General features: G+C 38.1%; 1 protein-coding gene across 3 annotated transcripts in view; it reads left to right on the top strand.

The window, feature by feature from the left end:
• Positions 1–26,026, top strand: part of LOC141167330 (chemerin-like receptor 1) — a 249,934-nt gene that overhangs the window by 79,603 nt on the left and 144,305 nt on the right. For 2 of the 3 annotated variants that reach the window (XM_073654761.1, XM_073654757.1), the window contains exon 1: positions 10,371–10,509. The exons of the other annotated variant lie outside the window; for it this stretch is intronic. The gene's annotated coding sequence lies outside the window, so the exon portion shown is untranslated. Of the gene's footprint in view, positions 1–10,370; positions 10,510–26,026 lie in introns of those variants that run through there. 3 annotated transcript variants of the gene reach the window in all.

Raw genomic sequence — 26,026 nt, 5'->3', positions numbered from 1 at the left:
TAGACCAAGTCCCACACACTGCTAGAAGCCCAAATATTTTTTCAGAGCTAGATGCAGAAAAAAATTATTTTTAATTTGCAACCTGATGGAGGTCAGTATAGATGGACTAATAGACCAAGTCCCACACACTGCTAGAAGCCCAAATATTTTTTCAGAGCTAGATGCAGAAATTTTTTTTATTCAATTTGCAACCTGATGGAGGTCAGTATAGATGGACTAATAGACCAAGTCCCACACACTGCTAGAAGTCCAAATATTTTTTCAGAGCTAGATGCAGAAAAAAATTATTTTTAATTTGCAACCTGATGGAGGTCAGTATAGATGGACTAATAGACCAAGTCCCACACACTGCTAGAAGCCCAAATATTTTTTCAGAGCTACATGCAGAAAAAAATTATTTTTAATTTGCAACCTGATGGAGGTCAGTATAGATGGACTAATAGAACAAGTCCCACACGCTGCTAGAAGCCCAAATATTTTTTCAGAGATAAATGAAGAAAAAAATTATTTTTAATTTGCAACCTGATGGAGGTCAGTATAGATGGACTAATAGACCAAGTCCCACACACTGCTAGAAGCCCAAATATTTTTTCAGAGCTAGATGCAGAAAAAAATTATTTTTAATTTGCAACCTGATGGAGGTCAGTATAGATGGACTAATAGACCAAGTCCCACACACTGCTAGAAGCCCAAATATTTTTTCAGAGCTAGATGCAGAAAAAAATTATTTTTAATTTGCAACCTGATGGAGGTCAGTATAGATGGACTAATAGACCAAGTCCCACACACCGCTAGAAGCCCAAATATTTTTTCAGAGCTAGATGCAGAAAAAAATTATTTTTAATTTGCAACCTGATGGAGGTCAGTATAGATGGACTAATAGACCAAGTCCCACACACTGCTAGAAGCCCAAATATTTTTTCAGAGCTAGATGCAGAAAAAAATTATTTTTAATTTGCAACCTGATGGAGGTCAGTATAGATGGACTAATAGAACAAGTCCCACACGCTGCTAGAAGCCCAAATATTTTTTCAGAGATAAATGAAGAAAAAAATTATTTTTAATTTGCAACCTGATGGAGGTCAGTATAGATGGACTAATAGACCAAGTCCCACACACTGCTAGAAGCCCAAATATTTTTTCAGAGCTAGATGCAGAAAAAAATTATTTTTAATTTGCAACCTGATGGAGGTCAGTATAGATGGACTAATAGACCAAGTCCCACACACTGCTAGAAGCCCAAATATTTTTTCAGAGCTAGATGCAGAAAAAAATTATTTTTAATTTGCAACCTGATAGAGGTCAGTATAGATGGACTAATAGACCAAGTCCCACACACCGCTAGAAGCCCAAATATTTTTTCAGAGCTAGATGCAGAAAAAAATTATTTTTAATTTGCAACCTGATGGAGGTCAGTATAGATGGACTAATAGACCAAGTCCCACACACCGCTAGAAGCCCAAATATTTTTTCAGAGCTAGATGCAGAAAAAAATTATTTTTAATTTGCAACCTGATAGAGGTCAGTATAGATGGACTAATAGACCAAGTCCCACACACTGCTAGAAGCCCAAATATTTTTTCAGAGCTACATGCAGAAAAAAATTATTTTTAATTTGCAACCTGATGGAGGTCAGTATAGATGGACTAATAGAACAAGTCCCACACGCTGCTAGAAGCCCAAATATTTTTTCAGAGATAAATGAAGAAAAAAATTATTTTTAATTTGCAACCTGATGGAGGTCAGTATAGATGGACTAATAGACCAAGTCCCACACACTGCTAGAAGCCCAAATATTTTTTCAGAGCTAGATGCAGAAAAAAATTATTTTTAATTTGCAACCTGATGGAGGTCAGTATAGATGGACTAATAGACCAAGTCCCACACACTGCTAGAAGCCCAAATATTTTTTCAGAGCTAGATGCAGAAAAAAATTATTTTTAATTTGCAACCTGATGGAGGTCAGTATAGATGGACTAATAGACCAAGTCCCACACACTGCTAGAAGCCCAAATTTTTTTTCAGAGCTAGATGCAGAAAAAAATTATTTTTAATTTGCAACCTGATGGAGGTCAGTATAGATGGACTAATAGACCAAGTCCCACACACCGCTAGAAGCCCAAATATTTTTTCAGAGCTAGATGCAGAAAAAAATTATTTTTAATTTGCAACCTGATGGAGGTCAGTATAGATGGACTAATAGACCAAGTCCCACACACTGCTAGAAGCCCAAATATTTTTTCAGAGCTAGATGCAGAAAAAAATTATTTTTAATTTGCAACCTGATGGAGGTCAGTATAGATGGACGAATAGAACAAGTCCCACACGCTGCTAGAAGCCCAAATATTTTTTCAGAGATAAATGAAGAAAAAAATTATTTTTAATTTGCAACCTGATGGAGGTCAGTATAGATGGACTAATAGACCAAGTCCCACACACTGCTAGAAGCCCAAATATTTTTTCAGAGCTAGATGCAGAAAAAAATTATTTTTAATTTGCAACCTGATGGAGGTCAGTATAGATGGACTAATAGACCAAGTCCCACACACTGCTAGAAGCCCAAATATTTTTTCAGAGCTAGATGCAGAAAAAAATTATTTTTAATTTGCAACCTGATAGAGGTCAGTATAGATGGACTAATAGACCAAGTCCCACACACCGCTAGAAGCCCAAATATTTTTTCAGAGCTAGATGCAGAAAAAAATTATTTTTAATTTGCAACCTGATGGAGGTCAGTATAGATGGACTAATAGACCAAGTCCCACACACCGCTAGAAGCCCAAATATTTTTTCAGAGCTAGATGCAGAAATTTTTTTTATTCAATTTGCAACCTGATGGAGGTCAGTATAGATGGACTAATAGACCAAGTCCCACACACTGCTAGAAGCCCAAATATTTTTTCAGAGCTAGATGCAGAAATTTTTTTTATTCAATTTGCAACCTGATGGAGGTCAGTATAGATGGACTAATAGACCAAGTCCCACACACTGCTAGAAGCCCAAATATTTTTTCAGAGCTAGATGCAGAAAAAAATTATTTTTAATTTGCAACCTGATGGAGGTCAGTATAGATGGACTAATAGACCAAGTCCCACACACTGCTAGAAGCCCAAATATTTTTTCAGAGCTACATGCAGAAAAAAATTATTTTTAATTTGCAACCTGATGGAGGTCAGTATAGATGGACTAATAGAACAAGTCCCACACGCTGCTAGAAGCCCAAATATTTTTTCAGAGATAAATGAAGAAAAAAATTATTTTTAATTTGCAACCTGATGGAGGTCAGTATAGATGGACTAATAGACCAAGTCCCACACACTGCTAGAAGCCCAAATATTTTTTCAGAGCTAGATGCAGAAAAAAATTATTTTTAATTTGCAACCTGATGGAGGTCAGTATAGATGGACTAATAGACCAAGTCCCACACACTGCTAGAAGCCCAAATATTTTTTCAGAGCTAGATGCAGAAAAAAATTATTTTTAATTTGCAACCTGATGGAGGTCAGTATAGATGGACTAATAGACCAAGTCCCACACACCGCTAGAAGCCCAAATATTTTTTCAGAGCTAGATGCAGAAAAAAATTATATTCAGTTTGCAACCTGATGGAGGTCAGTATAGATGGACTAATAGAATGATGCTATGCCCAAAAGATTTTACTTCACTAGGTGCAGTAAAAAAATTGGTATTCTATACACAGGTGGTATATCTTGCAACACAGATAGGCTACTCCACTGACTAACACACTCTGCAATAGGCCAAAAAGGATTAGCTTTGCTAGATTCAGCCAAATGCTGTGAAAGAAACTTGCACAGCACTGGCACAGACCTGCCTGGCAAAAACTGATAGGAACTGATGTAACCTAGTCCTGAAAAGGACTCCAATTACAATTAGTCTTTACTCCCACAATCTATCTATTTAAGAGCACAGACCTGCCTGATAAGTCGTAGGAAATGCTGTAACCTAGTCCTTAAAAGGACTGCAATCACAACTATTCCCTACTCCCAAGCTATCTGTATATTTGTGCGAAAATTGGCTTGAAATTAGCAAGGTATAGCGCACACAGCAACAGCGGTGCCGTCTAACACGCAGCTGCAGCAGTGAGAAAATGGTGGCGATGGGGAAAATGGCTTGGTCTTATAGGGCAAGGACATGTGACATACACTGCCAATCACACATGCCCTTGCTTGTGTGAAAAAAAGCACTTCGCTCCGTGTGTGCGCTGCTGATAGGCTGACAGATTGCACCTCCCCACTGCAAATGCGGGAAAGAGAAAAAAAAATGGAGATCTTCATTGTTCCTGCAGAGATCCATCCCCTGCCCCTCCCCCCGCCCCACTGTACACTCAAACTGCGTATTAACATTAATTTTCATCATTACTGAGAAAAAATCCAGTTATGATTTTGGTGCACGAACAGTTATCGAACATAACCTCGAACAGCCGAATTTTTCTCAAATTGTTCGTGTTCGCCGACCGGCTCGAACACCGCCCAAAACAGCTCGAATTTGAGATTGGCGAACAGTTCGAGTAGAACAACGCTCATCTCTAATTATGATGCCATCAAGGACTTATAATAAATGGGTGGGGGGCACAGGACAGAGACTAAGGCTATATGCACACATTCAGGATTTGCAGGAGAAAATTCTGCTGCATGTCCTAATGTGTTGGCAGGAAGAACACTGCGTAAAATAATTTTTTGCAACATTTTTGACTTGCTTTTGTTGCTTATTTTCCCCCACTCATTAGTATGGGTGAAATACGACGCAAGAATTTACATTATGCAGATTTTAATCTCCTTCAAATTTGCAAGGAAAAAATAAGCAATGTTTGCATGAGACTTCAGGAATCTCATTCACTTTGCTTGTACTGTAAAACCTTGTATATTTTCCGTGTGCACATAGCGTTACAGTTAATTGGGGAGAAATATATACAGGGTGGTCCAAAAGTAGGTGGACAGAAAATAATAACATTTGAATTAGGCTGTTGCTGTAACTGGGGAACAACTTGATTCATTAGAATTTCAAGATACTTATCTCCTGTGACTGTTCCATCAAAAAATATTGGTCCTAAAACACCAAAACTTGAAATACCACCCCAAACATTGACACCAGGCTCATTTAGTTGTTGCTCTAATGTTAAATGCATGTTCTCATTATACCAGTAAATACAATTATGTCTGTTAATATGGCCGGATAATTTGAAAGAAGCTTCATCACTCCACATAATGTTATCTAAAATTACTGGATTTTCTTCAATTTCGTTAAGCATAATCTTACTAAATTGCAGTCGCCTGTCTGGATCATCCTCCAATAAACCATGAATTAGACGTGGACGATAAGCTTTCCACCCAATAGATTTCAGGATTCGCATGATAGAAGCTCGTGAAATTCCCAATTCCAAAGAGGCTCTTCTGGTGGACTTTTCTTGACTCTGAGCAAATGTTTCAGCTACAAGTTGTTTATTATCTTCTGTACAGACTGTTTTGGGTCGACCAGTTTTTGGAGCATTAAGGATTGAGCCCGTGGCATTGAATTTGTCACGAATGCGGTAAATGGTTTGTCTCTTTGGGGCTTGAGTACCAAATGTTTCAACCCAATTTGCTCTAACGGTTTCAGCATTTTGAGATTTCCAATACTCTGTTAAAATCCATTTTCTTTTATCTGTATTTAAATTATTTGCCATTATGTGTTATCTGAATTATCTGAAAAGAAAACAGATTGGGGGGAGAACTATCTGTGAAACTGGCTCAGTTGCCCTTAGCAACCAATCAGATTCAACCTTTCATTTTCCAAAAGAGTCTGTGAGGAATGAAAAGTGGAATCTGATTGGTTGCTAAGGGCAACTGAGCCAGTTTCACTTTACACCATGTTTGATAAATCTCCCCCTTCATAACCTTATTACACTTTCTGTCCACCTACTTTTGGACCACCCTGTATATATATATATAATCTGTAACTTTGTCGCAATAAAAGGAAGGGGGCCCATACACATTTCTTGCATAGGGGCCCCTAGCTGTCAGTGTACGCCCCTGCACTTATCAAATGGAAATTAAGAATTTGTTAATATAGTGAATACAGCCAGTGGAAGTGTTAAGGTATGTCCCCACTATCAGGAACCAGCAGCGCTTTGGACGCAGTATATGTTGTGTCGTAATGCCGGACTTGTTTTGTCAGAATGTACGGATCCACCACATGTAATGACATTTCAATAGGTCAAAATCTGCAGCTGAGACTTGCGTCTCCGCTTCAGAAATTTACATGCTTTAGCTCGTAAACTTGCACCGCTGGTGAGTTTACGCAGAGTCAAATACAAGCACAGAACGCAGTGATTTGGACACAGTGCACGTGAGCTGCATCCAAAGCGCTGCTATTCCTGATCATGGGCACGTACCCTTACATGTGTTTTTCTTATAAATGGATCTCAAAGTACCCCACGCTCCAGTTTGACTGCTAGATGATGTAATCTGTCACCAAGAATTATTTAAAAAAAATAAAGCATCTGCAATTGAATTCTTGGATTAGTATTCACAGATGGATACTATCACTTACAATTTCAATCTGGTACATCAGTTCTGAAGTAGTTCACCACAATCACTTAAGTACTTTTCTATCCCTATGCTATCACTACACAGCACAAGCATAAAATAGCATCGCTTGGCAGTCTATTCTTTTTTTATGATTTTAGTAGCCCTCCCTGATTGGCTGGGCTAGACCATGTGAACTGATTGTGGTGGGGCATTAAAAAGAAGCACACATGGCCATGGCTGAAACCATAAGCATGCACACTGAGTTTTAAGCAGTGTGTAATATAGCGTCGGGCAAAAAAAAATAAAAATTATTATGATCTGCACGAATCAAATAGCAGAGTTTTGCAGTTTGCATGGATTTACTAATATCAGGAAATTCCACTGAAACTTGATTCTCTGCATACTGATCTGCTCATTTGCAGTTGAAACATTCCAAACTTATTACGAAATAAAGTGACGCTTGTCAGATCTGAATAATTGGTCTCTGTCGGTATGGTTATATTTGGCTCTATGGTGTTAAAGGTCTAGCTATCTATAATATTATAAAAGAAAATAGAGGTAGCACATCAGCACTTCAAAAAAACAAGAAAATTACTTTTTAATGGCTCATATTAGCGAAGTTTCGGCTCTAGGTGTAAGCCTTTCTCAAGCCTGAGAAAGGTTCACGCCTAGAGTCGAAACATCACTAATATGTGCCATTAAAAAGTAATTTTTTTGCTTTTTTGAAGTGATGTTCTGCCTCCATTTTCTTTTATTATATATATAAGGCTTGGTGCTTGCTTGGGAGGCTTGGCATCTGAACTACATTGCTGGTGCTATTTCTATTTTTTCTATTCTATCTATCAATCTATATATATTTTAGAACACCAAGAATAACTAGTTTGTTTTGAAAAGAACTACCTCATACAGAAATGTTGAAAAAATACAACTGCCTTTCTTCCTTTTAGGGTATGTACCCGAGTAGGTTTTTGTATGGTAAAAGTTAAATAGCATAACAAAGATTATTATTATTATTTATTATTATAGCGCCATTTATTCCATGGCGCTTTACCTGTGAAAGGGATCTAAATAGCACAAACAATTACAATAAATTTTGAACAATAAAAATCGGCGACTGGTACAGGAGGAGCAAGGACCCTGCCCGCGAGGGCTCACAAAGTTCTACAGGGGATGGGTGAGGATACAGTAGGTGAGGGTAGAGCTGGTCATGCAGCGAATGGTGGAGCGAGGGTTACTGCAGGTTGTAGGCTTGTCGGAAGAGGTGGGTCTTCAGGTTCCTTTTGAAGGTTTCTAAGGTAGGCGAGAGTCTGATGTGTTGGAGTAGAGAGTTCCAGAGTAGGGGGGATGCACGGGAGAAATCTTGCATACGATTGTGGGAAGAGGAGATAAGAGCGGAGTCTTGTGAAGATTGGAGGTTGCGTGTAGGTAAGTACCGGGAGACTAGGTCACAGATATATGGGGGAGACAGGTTGTGGATGGCTTTGTATGCCGTGGTTTTGAACTTGAGTCTCTGGGCAATAGGGAGCCAGTCAAGGGATTGACAGAGAGAAGAGGCCGGGAAATAGCAGAGAGACAGGTGGATTAGTCGGACAGCAGAGTTTAGGATTGATTGGAGGAATGCGAGAGTGGTAGAAGGGAGGCCACAGAGCAAGCGGTTGCAGTAGTCGAGGCAGGAGATGATGAGGGCATGCACTAGTGTTTTTGCAGATTCGTGGTTGAGGAATGTGCGGATCCGGGAGATATTTTTGAGTTGGAGTCGGCAGGAAGTGAAAAGGGCTTGGATATGTGGTTTAAAGGAGAGATCAGAGTCCAGGGTTACCCCAAGGCAGTGGGCTTGTGGGACTGGGGAGAGTGGGCAGCCATTGACTTTGATGGATAGGTCAGTTGGGAGGGTTGAGTGAGATGGTGGAAAGATGATGAATTCTGTTTTGTCCATGTTAAGTTTTAGAAATCTGTCAGAGAAGAAGGATGAAATAACTGACAGACATTGTGGGATTTTGGTTAGTAGGGAGGAGATATCGGGTCCAGAGAGTTAGATCTGTGTGTCATCCACATAGAGGTGATACTGAAAGCCATGGGACTCTACGAGCTGTCCCAGGCTGAAAGTGTAGATGGAGAAGAGTAGGGGTCCTAGGACTGAACCTTGGGGGACACAGACAGATAAGGGGCGAGATGAGGAGGTGGTGTGTGAGTGGGAGACAATGAATGTCCGGTCAGTTAGGTATGAAGAGATCCAAGATAGGGCCAAGTCCGTGATGCCAAGAGATGAGAGAGCCTGTAGCAAAAAGAAATGGTCGACTATGTCAAAGGTAGATGACAGGTCCAGGAGGAAGAGGACAGAGTAGTGTCGCTTGGATTTGGCAGTAAGTAGGTCGTTGGTGAATTTAATCAGGACAATTTCAGTGGAGTGGTGCAGTTGGAAGCCAGATTGGAGGCAGTCAAAGAGGGAGCAGAAGGAGGGGTGGGAGGACAGTTCAGAATGGATGTGGTGTTCCAGTAGTTTTGAAGCAATGGGGAGAAGTGATATGGGGAGATAGCTAGACAGAGAGGATGGATCAAGGGATGGCTTTTTGAGGATGGGTGTGTTCGAGGCATGTTTGAAGCATGAGGGGAAGAAACTAATTGTTAGTGACAGGTTGAAAAGGTGGGTTAGGGTTGGGATGAGGATAGTGGTAAGGTAAGGGATGAGGTGGGACGGGATTGGGTCAAGTTCGCAGATGGTGAGGTGTAATTTGGAGAGTGAGGAGGAGAGTTGATCGTTCGTAATGGTAGAGAAGCTGGTTTTGGAGGAGGATGGTTGAGTTGGTGTGAGGAGGGTCTGAGGGGACTTTAGGAAAAAGCTTTGTCTGATGGTGTTTATCTTCTGCTTGAAGAATGTTGCAAAGTCTTCGGCTGAGATGAGAGGAGATGGAGGAGGCACTGGGGGATGGAGGAGAGAATTGAAAGTTTTGAATAGCTGTTTAGGGTTGTGAGACAGGGACGATATGAGAGATGAGAAGTATGTTTGTTTTGCTGCACTAAGTGTGGACTTGAAGGTAGTGAGGGACTGCTTGAATGCGATAAAGTGCTCGTTGGAGTGGGACCTTTTCCATTTCCGCTCAGCAACCCTGGAGACCCTTTGCAGTTCTTTAGTCAGATTGGTGTGCCAGGGTTGCCGGTTGAGTGGGCGAGCTGTGGTATGTGTGAGGGGGGGAGACCGAATTGAGAGCTGCAGCTGTTGTGGTGTTATATAAATTGGCAGCAGCATTTTCATTGTGTAATGAACGTATGCCTGTGAGAGGGAGAAGGGATTTAGAGAGTGAGTGTAGGTCAAGGTGTCTGAGATTTGTGCAAGTGTGTGCAAGTTTGTGGAGTGGTGCTAAAAGATATTTTAATGTCTGAGCCATCGTCTGCCTTGCATGCGTAATTGTATTGATTGGTGATGAAATTTAAACATCGCTTTTATTTGAAAATGTACTTCACTTAACTTTGGTATCCTGACATTTGTTGTTGAATTTTGCCAATGTATGTATTTTAGAAAAGTTGGGTTAGGCAATTACAGCCACCCATATAGGTTACTCTTTTCGCATCCATCAGGTCAGGGAAAGTTTATGAATAAGTTTGAGAGTTACAGTGTTAACATAGCCTTATTTTTCATTCAGGATAGATTTAATATTGAAGTCACATGTGGCATATACTGTACTGGAGAAATATTCAAAAACTCCCTGTTTTACAGTATTTTAGGCACCAGAAATCCTATGTAAAAATGTCATCATAGATTCCAGTAAATGTAAAACGGGAAATGAAAGTTACAAACTAAACTTTTAATTTTGACTTTTTTTTTTTTCTTTAAGGAAACTACTGTCATTGATAAAACTTTTGACATTACTTAAAAAGTGTTGTACAGTAGGGAACGTGACCCTGTGCAATAAAGTTCTCATTTAACTGAAATTGTAATCCAGAGTTTCAAGGTACCTCAAAGTATTTCAAGAAAAGAAAAAAGGTAAAACATTACAATTTCTTCTTAGATAATTGTACCATGTTAAATTTTCCTAAAATATTTCCTAATATTTTGGATACAAGGTTAAGCTGAACACTATGTTATATTATCTCAACATTAATCTCAATTTCCGGTTATGTCAATAATGCAGCTTTTATTGACTTAAATTTACAGCAAAATAAGTTGTAATTTTTACAATCTCTTAGCAAAAGTAGCCACTCGTGCAGTTCCTAAGGATTGACTTTAATGCTTGTTTTTTGTGAGACATGATGTAGTTTTGAATGACAACACTCATTTTACCATAAAACATACTCAAAAACAGGAAAAATAATTCCAAATGCTGTAAAACAGTGGAAGCAATGAAATTCTGCCATTTTTTCATTTAATTTTTAAAGCATTCATTGTGCATTAAGAATAACCTGGCAAGATAATTCTTCAGATCAGTATGATTGCAGAGATACCAAACTTGTAATTTTTTTTTACCTGATAAAAAAATTCAGAACTTTGTAAAAAAGTATTTGTTTATGTCACCATTTTCTAAGGCTCTTGACTTTTTCAATTTACTATGGAACTGTGTGAGGGACTGTTTTTAGCTTGGGGAGCTGTAGTTTTTATTGGTGCCATTTAGGATACATTCGATATTTGGATCACTTATTATTGCATTTTTTGATGGATGTGTTGTGACGGAAAACAACAAACACAGCTTTTACTGTGCAGGTTAAATCATTTTATATTTTGATAGATCAGACTTTTGCTGATCTGGTAAAACCAAATATTTTTACTTTTTCAATAGCTTTATTTCTACTTTGTTTTCATTCTTTAAAAATGTTTTAATTAACTTTACTTTTTTCAGTCCTTTTGGGAGACTTAAACTTGTGCTTGTTTGATTGCTTTTATTATATAATATATAATTCTTCAGTATTGCAGTATATATTGAAAATCATGGTTTCCTATGAAGCCCATCCTAATTCTAGACTGTACAGGATTAATGTTAAATAAAGTCCGACTAGAGTGGATAATATTCACATAGGTGGGCACCACCAAATAGAGCAATAATGAGAAAAGGGAAAAAGGGGGAAGAGAAGGAATAGGGAATGTGAAAAAAATAACTTTTATTAATGTAGTAAAATATCTTGTTAAAAAATCTAATATTACATACATCCATGTAAGGAAGTATATTGAGTCACTGCATCTATAATAAATTATGTAGCCATGATCCACTAAGTCATGATAAGTGTGAGACTGCACATAATTAATTGGATCCCCAACCAATGTCCCTATGCTTATATGGTTGGGTAATATGTGTCCATATAAAAGCATCTCAAATTATTGCCCATCCTATAATAAATCATAGTACTGCACTGAAGTGAATCAGATATATATAAATTATTCTATATGATTAACCTCGATAAGTTGGTATACAGTTTCTGTGCAAGGGGCTAAATAGTATTCAGTTGTGGCTAGATGAATTGTCATAGCCTTTTATCCCCATATATCAGTCAAAATCTGACCTATAGAGTACTGCCATGTAGTAGGCTAGCCTAGCGTGCCGCTGATCTTTCTGACACATTAAAGTTGCCCGTTGTTGCATGGTAAATTCACACTTTATTGTGTGATCTGGCATAAACCACAACAAAACACAAATAAATAAGAGTGCAGCCAGTCAAGACGTTTCCCAATGCAATCTCTGTAGCAAGGTCCCCATTTACTATGTGCCATTTCTAATACTTGTGTCCCCTTACTATTCTTACTCTTTTTAAAAGGCTTCCTTGAAGCCCATCAAGCAAAAGGGCCTGAGTAGGCCTGCTACCTCTGTATTTCTATTGCTACCCCATTGGGTGTCACTCTTTGCTGTACTGTTTTAAATTATACACCCTTTTGAGCTCTCTATTAAAATATCTTTGCATTACCATTGTTCTTATTTTGATGAGTGAGCGAACTTATAAATTATCAATATAAATATTATTATTTGTGCTTTTTTATATTTAGTCCAGGAAGGAGGAAGAAATGTGGTTTATCCGGGCACTGCCACATAGAATGACGATGGCTCGTCATCGTCTATGGCAGAGACCAGAGAAACCTCATTTCTTCCTGGGTTATTCTTTGGTTCCTTGCTTTGCAATTGGGACAGGCGGTATACTCAGCAGCCTTGGGCGTCTCCAGTCTAAATTTCATCCAGTGTTGTGTATGGTTAGTACAACTATCCCAGGTGAGCAATTCCATCCCGCTGGGGTTTCTGCACCTCCAAGCTGATTCACACATACAGCTCCTCTTTGTTTTTTCTTTTAAATTTAGGAAACAGCTATGATTTATTAAAAATATTTATATTTTCCTTTTATTTTTTAATAATCAATTATTTATACTTACAACTGGCCTATTCTTTTTAATTGATTATTTTCATGGCATTTAATTTATCACACTGATGGTAATTTAAGCAATTTAAGTAATTATTTTTAATTGAATCCAAGCAGTACCACCAGCTGCTACCAAGAAAGCAGCATGTGTCTTCACAGCACTTATCTAGAAATAAAATAACAGAAGTACAGTACACATGGTCTGATGGACATTCCAGATAAGAAAATCAACTTTCTAAAAAGTAAAAAAGATATTTTATAGAAGAACAGTGAACAGAAGTAAAATTTGTAAAACTTTGAACAGGTCTTTATTTTTTAATTTCCTACATGTACAGTAGTATCTTAATAGCAAGTCTGATTTCTTTTAAAAGATGCCCATTAACAATAAAGGGGTATTCCAATCTCCATGATCCTATCCCAAAATGTAGTAGATGTAATCATAATAATATTAGCAAATACCTTCAATTAGAAATGTAGTATGTTCTTCTGATTCGCTGTGCCGCTAAACCCATATCCAGGGCATTGCTTAGGTATCCAAGGGCATGCAATGCCCTGCACATGAGGTAAGCGACATAGCGAATCAGAAGAACTATGCTACATTTATAATTGGAGGTATTTGCTAATATTATTATTATTACACCCATTACATATTGGGATAGGATCTTGGAGATTCGAATACTCCTTTAACTATTTAAATGGACAACCCCTTACACAATAATCTGCTCCATAATTTAAAATGAAAAAGCAGTTACTCACCTCCCAAATTGGTCCAATTCCAGCGTTGCCGGCCTGGTCTTTAAGTGCTTGCATGACATTGTTATGCCACGTAAGCGCTTGAGCCAATCAGCAATCACTAATGGGTTGCAGCGCTCACACCTCCCCTACACATCTATATTTGGTCTGAGGGAATTGTGAGCACTGCAGTCCATTATCAGTCACTGATAGCCTGCAGAGCTCAATTGTCAGTTTCAGTGGCACCATTTTGGGGTCTAGTCTCCTTATTTATCAACTTTTATTAGGCGTACCAGTCATTAAGATGACTTTTCAAAACAAGTTGTTATGCATCTGTATATTTGGACTAACACCATTTCAGGCCTCTGTGTCATTAACTCCTAGTTGTTCTAGAGCTAGTAGGAAGAGTAGGTATAATGTGCCCCATCCTGATATATGTTCCCCATCCTCATATATATGTCTCCCATCTTGATATAACGTGCCCCATCTAGGTATATATGTGCCCCATCCTCATATATGTGTCTCCCATCCTGGTATACTGTGCCCCATCCAGGTATATATGTCACCTATCCTGGTATAATGTGCCCGATCCTCGTATATATATGCCCCATCCTTGTATATATGTCCCCCATCTTGATATAATGTGACCCATCTTGATATATATGTGCCCCATCCTGCTATAATGTGCCCATCCTGGCATATATGTTCCCCATTTAGTTATATATGTTCCCCATCCTGGTATATATATGCCCCATCCTGGTATAATGTGCACCATCCTGGTTTATATGTGCCCCATCCTCATATATATGTGCCCCATCCTGGTATAATGTGCCCTGTCTTGTAATACATTAAAAACAATTTACACTACTTACCTGCCCCCATGCTCCCACACTGTGCAAGGTCCTCTCCTACAGCCAGCACGAGAGCCGGCAGCTGACTTTGGCGTCCCCGTCATGGCGCATGACGTCACTGCCATGCACCCCCAGTCACTGGCACCCTGATGTCAGCTGCTGGTCTCTGATTGGCTGGTGGCATGTGTTGCAGCACAGGGAGCCAGTGGGCTTCCTGCGCCGCAGGAATGCCCTCAGACGCACATCCAGCTGAAGTAGGTGCTGGTGGTGGCAGGCTGCTCTCCACCTCCGGGCCCCAGTGCTGCTGTATTGGCTGCACCGGTTATATGTCTGTCCTTGATCCAACTTATTCATTACTTTATATTTCATTTTTTTGAGGGAGGATATTTTCTAATGCAGAATATCATATGCAGACTAGAAACTGGAGCTGCGTGTAAACTGTTTACTTGTGTGAGACTACCTGTTCCATGCAGCTAGTCTTCATTATCACTGTCTTCAGAGAAACCATACAGGAGAACAGGCAAATATTACTTGGTTAAGTCATCTGTGCAGTGCTCTTTTTTCTCTTAGTCTTCTAAGTAGTCTACTAACATAAAATACTGATTGTATTATTAAATGGATGATTTTGGACTTGATGATACAAAATATGTCTCTTTTTTTCTCCTATAATAAAGATTATTTTTTTCACAAGAGGGCTTGCACATGCAGTACTTTGACCACTTTCATAATACATTGCACTGCTTATGCAGTATGCAGTGCTATTCTTGATCTGTAATTTTACATTCAGGTTCAGGAAGTTAGACCACGATGTGCTGATACATTGTCGCACACAAGAAAGGTACTTACATATTCAAGTCCTTAACACATCCTGCTGCCTCCAACTCAAAAAAATGTCCAGAATCCACCTTTCCTCAACCCACCTACAAAAATGTAAACTCATGCCCTCATCATCTACCACCTCGACTATTGCAATATCCTCCTATGACCTCTCAACTCATACTCTTGCATCTTTCCAGTCCACCCTTAATTCGCTGCCCAATTAATCCACCTCTCCCATCACTACTCCTCTGCTTTTGCCCTTTTTCAATCCCTTCACTGGCTTCCAATTCCCTAGTGAATTCAGTTTAAACTACTAATAATGACTTACAAAGCTGTCCATAATCTATCTCATCCATACATCTCCTAATCTCCAGATTCCTTCCTAAATCCACCTCCTATTCAAATCAATAGGAGGCGGATATGCAGTACTCTGACATGCCCACTACCAGAAGACGGAGCAGCTCCGCAATCGAGCGGTTCTGGCAGCCGCTGCTGCCGACAATGAGAACAGCTGATCGGCGGGGGTGCCTGGTGTCGGACCCTGACCGATCAGACAATGATGACTTCAGTTGGTATAGACAAGCTTAAAATGTCATGTACATTTCATCATCTACTGCCTCTTGACTGGGCCACTTATGCTTCTGTGAATCCAGTCTTGATTCTGCACTGCTTTGACATATTCATTGGTTGTGACTTTTTCATAAAACCTTCAATGATTTATTTATTTTAATTCAATTGGCTTCCATTTTTAAAGATTTTCCCTTTTCTTTATTTCAACCATGATTCAGTTTATTAAACAGTTTCTTTTCTTAAAAATTACATTTCATGAGTTATAAAATATGCAAGTGCTATAATTAAGCTTCTTATTGAAAATGAAAAAAAAGGTTACTTATGCAGAATATCATATGCAGACTAGAAACTGTAGCTGAGTATAAACAGTTTACTTGTGGGAGACTATCTGTTCCATACAGCTTCTCTTCATTATCACTGTCTTCAGATAACGGTACAGGAGAACAGACAAATATTACTAGGTTAAGTCATCTGTGCAGTATTCTTTTTAGTCTTGCAACATTTTTATAACATTTTTTTAAATAAATCCAACCTATGATTTTCTCTCCACTTGCAGAAGAGAATATATGATATCATTGCTCCCAGCTCAAAATGATGTCATGTTCCACAGACTTATCTACATTAAATGGGCTGTCCCATGAAAACATTTACTTTCTAGATAGACATTATTTAAAAGGGGCTTCTATTAGCCCAAGCAGAAGGCTGCTACAGAAACCAGATCTCTGTAGATGCTGAGTTACCCATAAACTGAATAGATTTACATTTACTTGAATAGCTGGCATCTGTCACTACATATCGCTGTATGGGATATGTATCTGCCAGAATGTAACCTGTCAATAACAGCTAGATTGCGACGTCCAAAGCATAGTGACCAGCTGATCATAAAGTCTGCTTCAATAAAAAATCGCTAGTTGTAAAGATGCATTCCTTTAAATTGCATCTGTCAACAGTTTTTTTCCCATCTAATCTGAGAGAAATATAATGTAGAGAAAGAGATCCCGATTCCAGTGATGTGTCACTTACTGAGCTGCTTAGCATAGTTTTGATGAAATTCTTGTATTATCAGCAGGAGATTATCACTACAGGACTAGTAAACCTTCTGCCATGTAGTTTTCTATATTCATGAGCTGTATATTTCCTTGTTCCCATGAATAATTGGCACATGAACGTGATCTTCACAGAACAGGAATTGGCAGCATATGATAAGCCTTAGTAGAATATTACAAAATTTCAAGATGTCTTTCAAATACATGTATAGATACAGGTGCATCTCACTAAATTAGAATAGCATCAAAAAGTTAATTTATTTCAGTTCAATACAAATAGTTCTTCATTGGCTGTAAGCCATAATCATCAACATTAGCAGAAATAAACACTTGAAATAGATCACTCTGTTTGTAATGACTCTATATAATATATGAGTTTCACTTTTTGTATTGAATAACTGAAATAAATTAACTTTTTTGATGATATTCTAATTTAGTGAGATGCACCTGTATATGAAAAATAAAAAAAGATAAAAAAATATTTTAAAATATATCCAACATAAAATATTGATTTAAATGTTTGGTCATTTTCTAATGGCACATTTCCTCTAATGATTATTTTCTTCACTAGGTACAGTATAATTCAAAAATATTAACAGAGCAGCATTTCTTAATAAGCATAATGGTATACATCAATAATTATTTGCACCTTATGTGTCATTAGAAATCAGCCTCCAACCTAAAATTGGCTACAGAATTGAAACTTTAATATTCTACTTCACCCATTTATTATGTATTACCATTATTAATATTATTTATTTCAAAGCACCATTAATTTCAGAGTTCTGTACATATAAAGAGAGTTTACATATATATATAGTGATGAGCGAATATGCCAAAAATCTAATTTAGCAGTTATTGTATTTTGTCGTCTATACGACACACCGGACCATAAGACGCACCCCAAATTTTGGGGAGTAAAATAGGGAAATTTTTTTTTAATAAATTGATGGTGTGTTTTATAGTCTGATTTCACGTTAGTTTACTGGGGGAGGGGGCCACGGCAGTGGAGCAGAGTCACAGGAGGCAGGGTCGCTGCTGCAGGAAGCTGGCGGCAATGGTAGGTGTGGGATGATGCTGCAGGTTCAGGGCTGGGAGAAGGGGGTGTCCCGGTGACGTGAGGCTGCTCTAGGCTTACGAAAATTGTCGACGATGAGCCCCTGCACTTCCCATAGATTTCTCTGCTGTGGGCTTCGGGAAAATGAAAATGACCACTGGAGGTAGAGCATGCGTAGATTGAGATCTCGGGAGCCGACATCCTCCCCCACGAAGCTACATTCGGCTTATAAGACGCATCCCAATTTTGCTCTCAAATTTGGGGGGAAAAAAGGGCGTCTTATAATCCAACAAATACGGTAACTCAAATTTGGAGAGGAAATTTGATTTGCATCAAAGTTATTCAATGCAAATTGAATATTCCTTATTATGCCCTTGGGTCTCTCTAGTTATTATATATATAAAAAATATATATTATACATTTTCATATATAAAGATGTTTGAGAATAATTGAGAAACATGAGCAAATTCAGAAGAGATAGAGTACATCAGCTTAACCAACACAGTAGTTTGCTCCAATATCACGCAGTACTGTACCTATGACCATATCTTGAGCTATAAGAGAGGTAGAAAAGCTGTTTAACCCATAAATACCACACTATTTTGCAGTTTTATGCTCATGCTAGTTAAATAGGTAAAACCTTTTTACATTTATGCTATTAAAGTACTTTTTGTATCTTTATTTGCCATAGAGCCGGAGATTGTGCCTACAGAGGAAATAGAGGAAATACTCATTGGTTTATACAAGTGCCTGTTACACAGTTACAGGCTATGACCCTCAGACCAAAAAGGTGCATGCATCCCTGGTTTAAAATCAGACCAAAAGGTGACATAAGGAAAAGTATCTAACATGTCTAGCAAGATCCAGGGAATTTATCATACAGAATGTGCCATCTTGTGCCTAGTCTAGATTTAATACATAGTTACATAGTTACATAGTTTATAAGGCCGAAAAAAGACAAGCGTCCATCCAGTTGAGCCTATTTCTTGTGCACTGCAGCTATTCCGCAGCGTTAATCCAGGGGAAGGCAACAAAAAACCATGCGGTATAGGCCAACTTACTTCATTGAGGAAAAAATCATTTCCCGACACCAATCTGGCAGTCAGATTAAATCCCTGGATTAATTAACTATCACTAAGCATAAGATGTAATTTTATTGTTCTCAAGAAAGGCGTCCAGGCCTCTCTTGAACTCATTAAGTGAGTTGGACATCACCACTTCCTCTCCCAGAGAGTTCCAGAGTCTCACGGCTCTGACCGTAAAGAATCCCCTTCTATGCTGGTGCAGGAACCTCCTTTCCTCCAGACGCATAGTGTGCCCCCTCGTCTTTGTCACCATCCTATGTATAAACAGGTCATGGGAGAGATCTCTGTACTGCCCCCTGATGTATTTATACATGTTTATGAGGTCTCCCCTAAGCCTTCTCTTTTCCAGCGTAAATAGGCCTAATTTTGACAACCTCTCTGGGTATTCTAGTCCCTCCATTCCCTTTATTACCTTAGTCGCCCTCCTTTGTACCCTCTCTAGCTCCAATATGTCTTTCCTGAGCACCGGAGCCCAGAACTGTGCACAATATTCTTAGTGCGGCCTTACCAGCGCTTTATACAGAGGAAGAACAATGTTCTCATCATATGCCCCTATTCCTCTTCTGATGCATGCCATGACTCTATTTGCCTTCGCAGCTGCTGCCTGACACTGGGCACTCCAATTTAATTTGCTATTAACCAAGACGCCCAGGTCCTTCTCCATGTCAGATTTCCCCAACGGTTTCCCATTTAATATGTATGGGTGACTGCTGTTTTTCTTTCCCATGTGCATGACCTTACATTTATCGGCATTGAACCCCATTTGCCATTTTTTGGCCCAACTCCCCAATTTATCTAAATCCTCCTGCAGCTGTGCCCTATCCTCATCTGTATTAACTACTTTACAAAGTTTAGTATCATCTGCAAATATTGCTATTTTACTATGCAACCCTTCCACTAGATCATTAATAAATATATTAAATAATATAGGGCCCAAGACAGACCCTTGAGGCACCCCGCTAGTAACCCTGACACACCCTGAGCTTACTCCATTGATAACCACCCTCTACTTTCTATCACTCAGCCAGCTATTTACCCACTTGCACACATTATCCCCCAGACCAAGCATTCTCATTTTATAAACCAACCTTTTGTGTGGCACGGTATCAAACGCTTTGGAGAAGTCAAGGTATACAACATCCACTGACTCTCCCCGGTCCAGCTGTGAGCTCACCTCCTCGTAGAAGGCGATCAGGTTTGTTTGGCAGGAGCGATCCCTCATGAATCCATGTTGATATGGAGTTAGACAGTTATTATCATTAAGATATTCTACAATAGCATCTCTAAGAAATCCTTCAAACAATTTACCCACAACAGACGTTAAGCTTACTGGTCTATAGTTCCCAGGGTCACTTTTAGACCCCTTTTTGAATATTGGTACCACATTTGCTTGGCGCCAGTCTAGTGGGACAGTCCCTGTCCATAAAGAGTGCTTGAATATAAGATACAGCGGTCTGTCTATCACATTACTTAATTCTTTTAGTACCCGGGGGTGTATGCCATCTGGGCCTGGTGACTTGTCTATTTTGATATTATTTAGGCGTTTCTGATAATAATTAATCAGCCCCATAGTGTATTTAAAAAGCATTTAAATTTTAATTTACATTTTTATATTTGTTCCTGCTATTGCCTATTTTGATAAATATATAATGGGCAAATATAGAGATTACACCAAGGCTTGAGTCTCCGCCACATTGGCAGTAGAGATGAGTGGATCTCACAAAATGTGAATTTGGCAGTTCGTGTGAATTTTACAGAGAAATTTGATTCATAGAGAAGTTATTATCTATCACAGCATTTAGAAGGCAGGGAGAGGGAGGGGGCTCCTTCTCCCCTCCGATCAGCTCCCCCATGACATCATCGCAAGAGGTCAATTGTTGCCGGGGTGACCCGATGTCGTTATGACTCATGACGATATGTGAGTCACCAGGGTAGCAAGCTAGTTAGATCATGTGCAGTGCATAATCTAACTAGCTTGTGTCAGTGCAGCACTGACAGTTATAAAGCATAGCAATGCTCCTGCCCCCCAAAATAAATCCAGCAAATTCTGCACTCCCAAATCCAAATGCTTCATCTCTCTCTCGTCTCTCCATGTGGCTAAGCAGCACTGTACTGCCACATATGGAGTATTTCCACGTTCAGAAGATCAGAAGAAATTGTGTGACAAATTTTGGTATCATTTTTACCCATTTCCTCTTGTGAAAATGTACAATATGGGGCTAAAACAAAATTTTTGTGGTAAAAATTGAATTATTTTTTCTTCACTACTTAATGGTATAAAATTGTGTGACGCATCCTTAGAGTCAATATGATCCCTGCACCCTTAGATGAATTAATTGAGAGGTGTAATTTGTAAAATGGAGTCTGCTGTTCTGGCATCTCTGGGTTTCTCACAGTGGGTCATGGCACCCGCAAACCATAACAGTAAAATCTGCACTAAATTGTGGCGCTCCTTCCCTTCTGAGTTTTGCACTGTGCCTCAAAAGTACTTTCCGATTATATGTAGGGTATTGGTGTACTGAGGAAAAATTGCACAACAAACTAAGAGGTCCATTTTTTCTATTAGCTCGTATGAAAATGTAAATTTGGGGCTAAAACAACATTTTAGCAGTAAAAGTATAATTATTCTTTCTTCACCGCTCAATAGTATAAATTTCTGTAAGGCACATGTGGTGTCAACATGTTCACTGCACCCCTAGATGAATTCATTGAGAGATGTAGTTTGTAAAATTATGTCACTTATGGGGGGTTTCTGCTGTTCTGGCACCTCAGGGGATCTGCCAATGTGACATGGCATCCTCAAGCCATTCCAGCAAAATTTGAACTCTAATATGGTGCTTCTTCCCTTCCGAGTTAGCACTGTGCCTCAAAAGTAGTTTTTGACCACATATAGGTTATCGGTGTACTCAGGTGAAAGTCCACAACTAATTGTATGGTGCAATTTCGCCTTTTACCCTTGTCACAGCTCAACGTTATAAACTTCTGTGAGGGGTCTAGTTTACAAAATGGGGTCACTTGTGTTTTTTTTTACTGTCAGAGGCTCTCCAAATGCGACATGGTGTCTACTAATGATTCCAGCACATTTTGAGTTCACAAAGTCAATGACATTCTTTCTCTTCCGAACCCTGCCGTGCGCCCCAACAGTAGTTTTCCTCCACATATTGTGTATCGGCGTGCTGAGAAGAAATTGTGCAACAAATTGTATGGAGCATTTTCGCCTGTTACCCTTGTGAAAATGCAAAATTTGGGGCTAAAAGAACATTTTTGTGGGAACATTTTTTATTTTTTTTATTTTCATGTATCTACTTTATGAACTTCTGTGAAGCACTCTGGGGTTCAAGGTGCTTGCCACACATCTAGATACATTCCTTGAGAGGTCAAGTTTCCAAAATGTCATCACTTGTAGGGGGTTTCCAAGACATAGCCTGAAACGCGTTAGCTGATATAATGCCTTTCTAGGTGTTGTGACCAATTCTATTTTTATATGACCTAATAAAGTATATTTTTTATGAAAAACCTGAAGCTGGAATGTATACCCATTTTTTCTGAGTTTTCCTAAAAAAAACTTGTTTTGTACATTTTGTTGGAAAAATGAGAAATCGCTGGTCAACTTTTAACCCTTCTAACTTCCTAACATAAAAAAATTATGTTTCAAAAATTGTGCTGATATAAAGTAGACATTTTCGAACTGTTATTTTTTTACTACTTTGTGTGACATAACTCTGGTTTAAGGGCATAAAAATTAAAAGTTTGAAAATTGCTAAATTTTTGCCAAATTTCTGATATTTTCACAAATAAACCCAAGTCATATTGAACAAATTTTACCACTATCATGAAGTACAATATGTCACGAAAAAGAGTCTCAGAATCAGTGGGATCCATGGAAGCTTTCCAGAGTTATTACCACATAAAGTGGCAGAGGTCAGAATTGTAAAATTTGACCTGGTCATGAAGGTGAAAACAGGCTTGGGTGGAGGGGGGTGAAGGGGTTAAATTTAGTGATAACTTATTTTTTTCCACGATGAAAGATTTAATTTAGGGATAATTTCTAATACCTCTGAAGGTATAGTATGCAATTGGGACATTTTTTTTCTTTTTTTGACATTTTTTTAAGTTGTTTCCACGCCATTATGAATGATTTCAGAAATTGGTCTTTAGGAAGGGGAAGAGATTTATCAATCAAATGGGCTATAATTAATGCTATAAGAGGTTTATCCTCATTAAGGTACTTTTCAATTGAGACTGAAACAGATTGTTCATTCTCATTTGTCCATTTTTGACTCAATTTAACTTGCTAAGTAAGCCTTTTTTCCCCTTAACTAATATAGAGCTAGTTACTCTAAGTCTGTTATTTTTCCAGGTAAATCTTACTAATTAAGTTTGTAATCTCTGATACCAAATTTTAGAAATGAATATTGGAATGGCTCTCGGTACATACAATAGTTTTGGTAGTACTATTGTTTTGTAGGAAATTATTTTAATTTTCTCAGCGTCAAGGGCTAGAAATAATGAAGGTGTTTGGTCCTTTTCCATGAAAGACTAAAGGTTTAATGTCTTCCTTGTAGCATCTGTGGTATGCCTACCAGTAATAAACCCTACTTGGTCTGACTCTTGATGTATTAGGTTAGGAAGGATATTCTGAATTCTAGTAGCTATTGGTTTTGCCAAGATTTTTGCATCTGAATTTAGTAGTGAAATCAGACGATAGTTTGCTACATCTTTAGGATCACCTTTACCCTTTGGTATCATAGTAATGATAGCTTCTAGCATTTCTTTAGGAAGAACCCCGTCTTTAGATACCTGATTAACTAGCTTTGCCAAATAGGGCAGTGTTCCCCAACTCCAGTCCTCAAGGCCCACCAACAGATCATGTTTTCAGGATTTCCTTAGTATTGCACAGGTGATGGAATTACGAATTGTCTGTGCAGGTGATGTAATTATCACCTGTGCAATACTAAGGAAATCCTGAAAATATGGTCTGTTGGTGGGCATTGAGGGCTGGAGTTGGGGAACCCTGAAATAGGGGACCGATTGTTGAACATGTAGTCTATAATACTCATTTTGAAGTCCATCAGGTCCAGGAGATTTGCCTTTTTTAGAAGAATTAATTGTATCTAAAATCTCTAATTCGGAATAAGGGGCATTTAAATTAACAATTCATCTTGTTTTAATGATGGTAATTGGATATTGGCCAAAAATTTGTTGATCAAAATTTCAGAAGGTTGTATCATCTTTCAGATTCTAAAGGTATTTATAAAGTAGAGCAAAGGCATCCAAAATATCCCTTGGATGTTTGCATAACTTACCCTTGGTGTTCCTAATTGTGTTAATTCTAGTTTTATTTCTCAACTGTCGTATTCTATTCATAAATAATGTAGGTTTGTTATTTGAGTGATAGAAGTTTGTTTTAGCTGACTGAACAATTTTGTCATATTCTTCCTATAAAACTGTTTTAAGTTCAATTCTAAGTGAAAGAATTTCTTTATGCAAATTTGAGAGAGGGTTGTCAATTAGAGCTGTTCACAATTCTTTAATTTTTTTTCAAAATAGAAGCTATTTTTTCCCTATTACATTTTTTATTTCTGCTGATTAGCTGAATAAATAATCCCTATGAATTAACCATTAAAGTATGTATGGAAATCTCTTCTGTATAATTTTCCTTATAGTAGTTCAATAAGGTATTTTCTATCTCCTTCTTATATTTAGGGTGGTGCATGGTATATGAGTTACACATCCAGGGTTTCTCGTTTTTAAAAAGAGAGTCTAATCTGATACCAAAGGTGACTGGGGAGTGGTCCGACCAAGATCTTGTCTCAATATTAACAAAAGTAAACATAGGTAGCGTGACTAAATTTGTTAACACTAAGTCAATTCGGGCAAAGGATTTATGTCTATCCGAAAAATGTGTGTATTCCACTGAGGATGAATTCAGACACCTGAATATATCAAAAATGTCTTCCTTAGCTAGCCATGAATCAAGTCTCTGGCAAAATTGCCTTGAATTAGTTGAACAATCAAGGATACCACAGGGCACAGTGTTAAAGTTGCCAAATATCACCAATTCTTCTTTTTGATGTTCAAGAATTATCTTTAATACCTTATTCAAAGAGGTATTGCATACAATAATAATATACCTTCCATCCTTATCATTAATTTCTGATAAGCATTCAAAAGAAACTGAGTTTTTTATAAGGATAAATACTCCTGCTTTCCTTTTAGTGTGTGATGATGTAAAAGAGTACGGAAATTTTTCATTAGTAAATTTTGAGGGATTAATTGAGGTAAATTTGGTTTCTTGTAGCCCAATGATATTCGATTTAGAATTATTTTTTACTTTCCATGTCCTAAATCTTCTTGGTGGGCTATTGAGCCCATTGACATTAAAGGAAAGAAAGTTAAGACTAATTTATAATTAATATGACACTAGTTATAACATTCAGCTAAATATACATATTGCTCAAATATTTGAATGAGATAAACAAGATTATAATGATCCTTACTTTGACCTGGCTTACACCTGAAAAAAAACAAAACACTGAAACAGTAAGCAAACATACACAAAGGAACAAGTAAACCACCGCCCCCCCCAGTCCCGGAGGAACCTGATTAAATAAAAGTACCCATATTCAAATCATTCAGTATTTTTAGTCCTTTTTCTGGATTCATAATTGGAGTAATTTTCCCCTGATACATGAGCAGGATTTTGGTGCGGATTCCCCATCCATAGGGTATGTTCTTTTGCATAAGAATTTGTGTAAATTTCCCAAAGGATTACCTTTTGTTTAGTGTCTCTTTTGAAAGATCTGTGTACACTTTGAGAGCTTGATATAGAGCAAGAAGAGTTTTTTTTTTTTTTCAAAATATTCAATAGTAGATCTTTTATTTGAAAGAAATGGATTTTTAGTATCATAACAGCAGGCAGAAACTGTAGTTTTGGCAAGTAATGTGCTCGATCGATGATAAGGTCCAGTTCAGTAAGCAATGGAATTTATTTTTTTAAATATGT

Source organism: Phyllobates terribilis, unplaced genomic scaffold (genome assembly GCF_046119375.1).
Source record: "Phyllobates terribilis strain yellow unplaced genomic scaffold, ASM4611937v1 Scaffold_1__5_contigs__length_1240528914, whole genome shotgun sequence".
NCBI lineage: Eukaryota > Metazoa > Chordata > Amphibia > Anura > Dendrobatidae > Phyllobates > Phyllobates terribilis.
The sequence above is the reverse complement of the archived record's forward strand: the minus strand, read 5'-3'. Positions and strand labels throughout refer to the sequence as shown.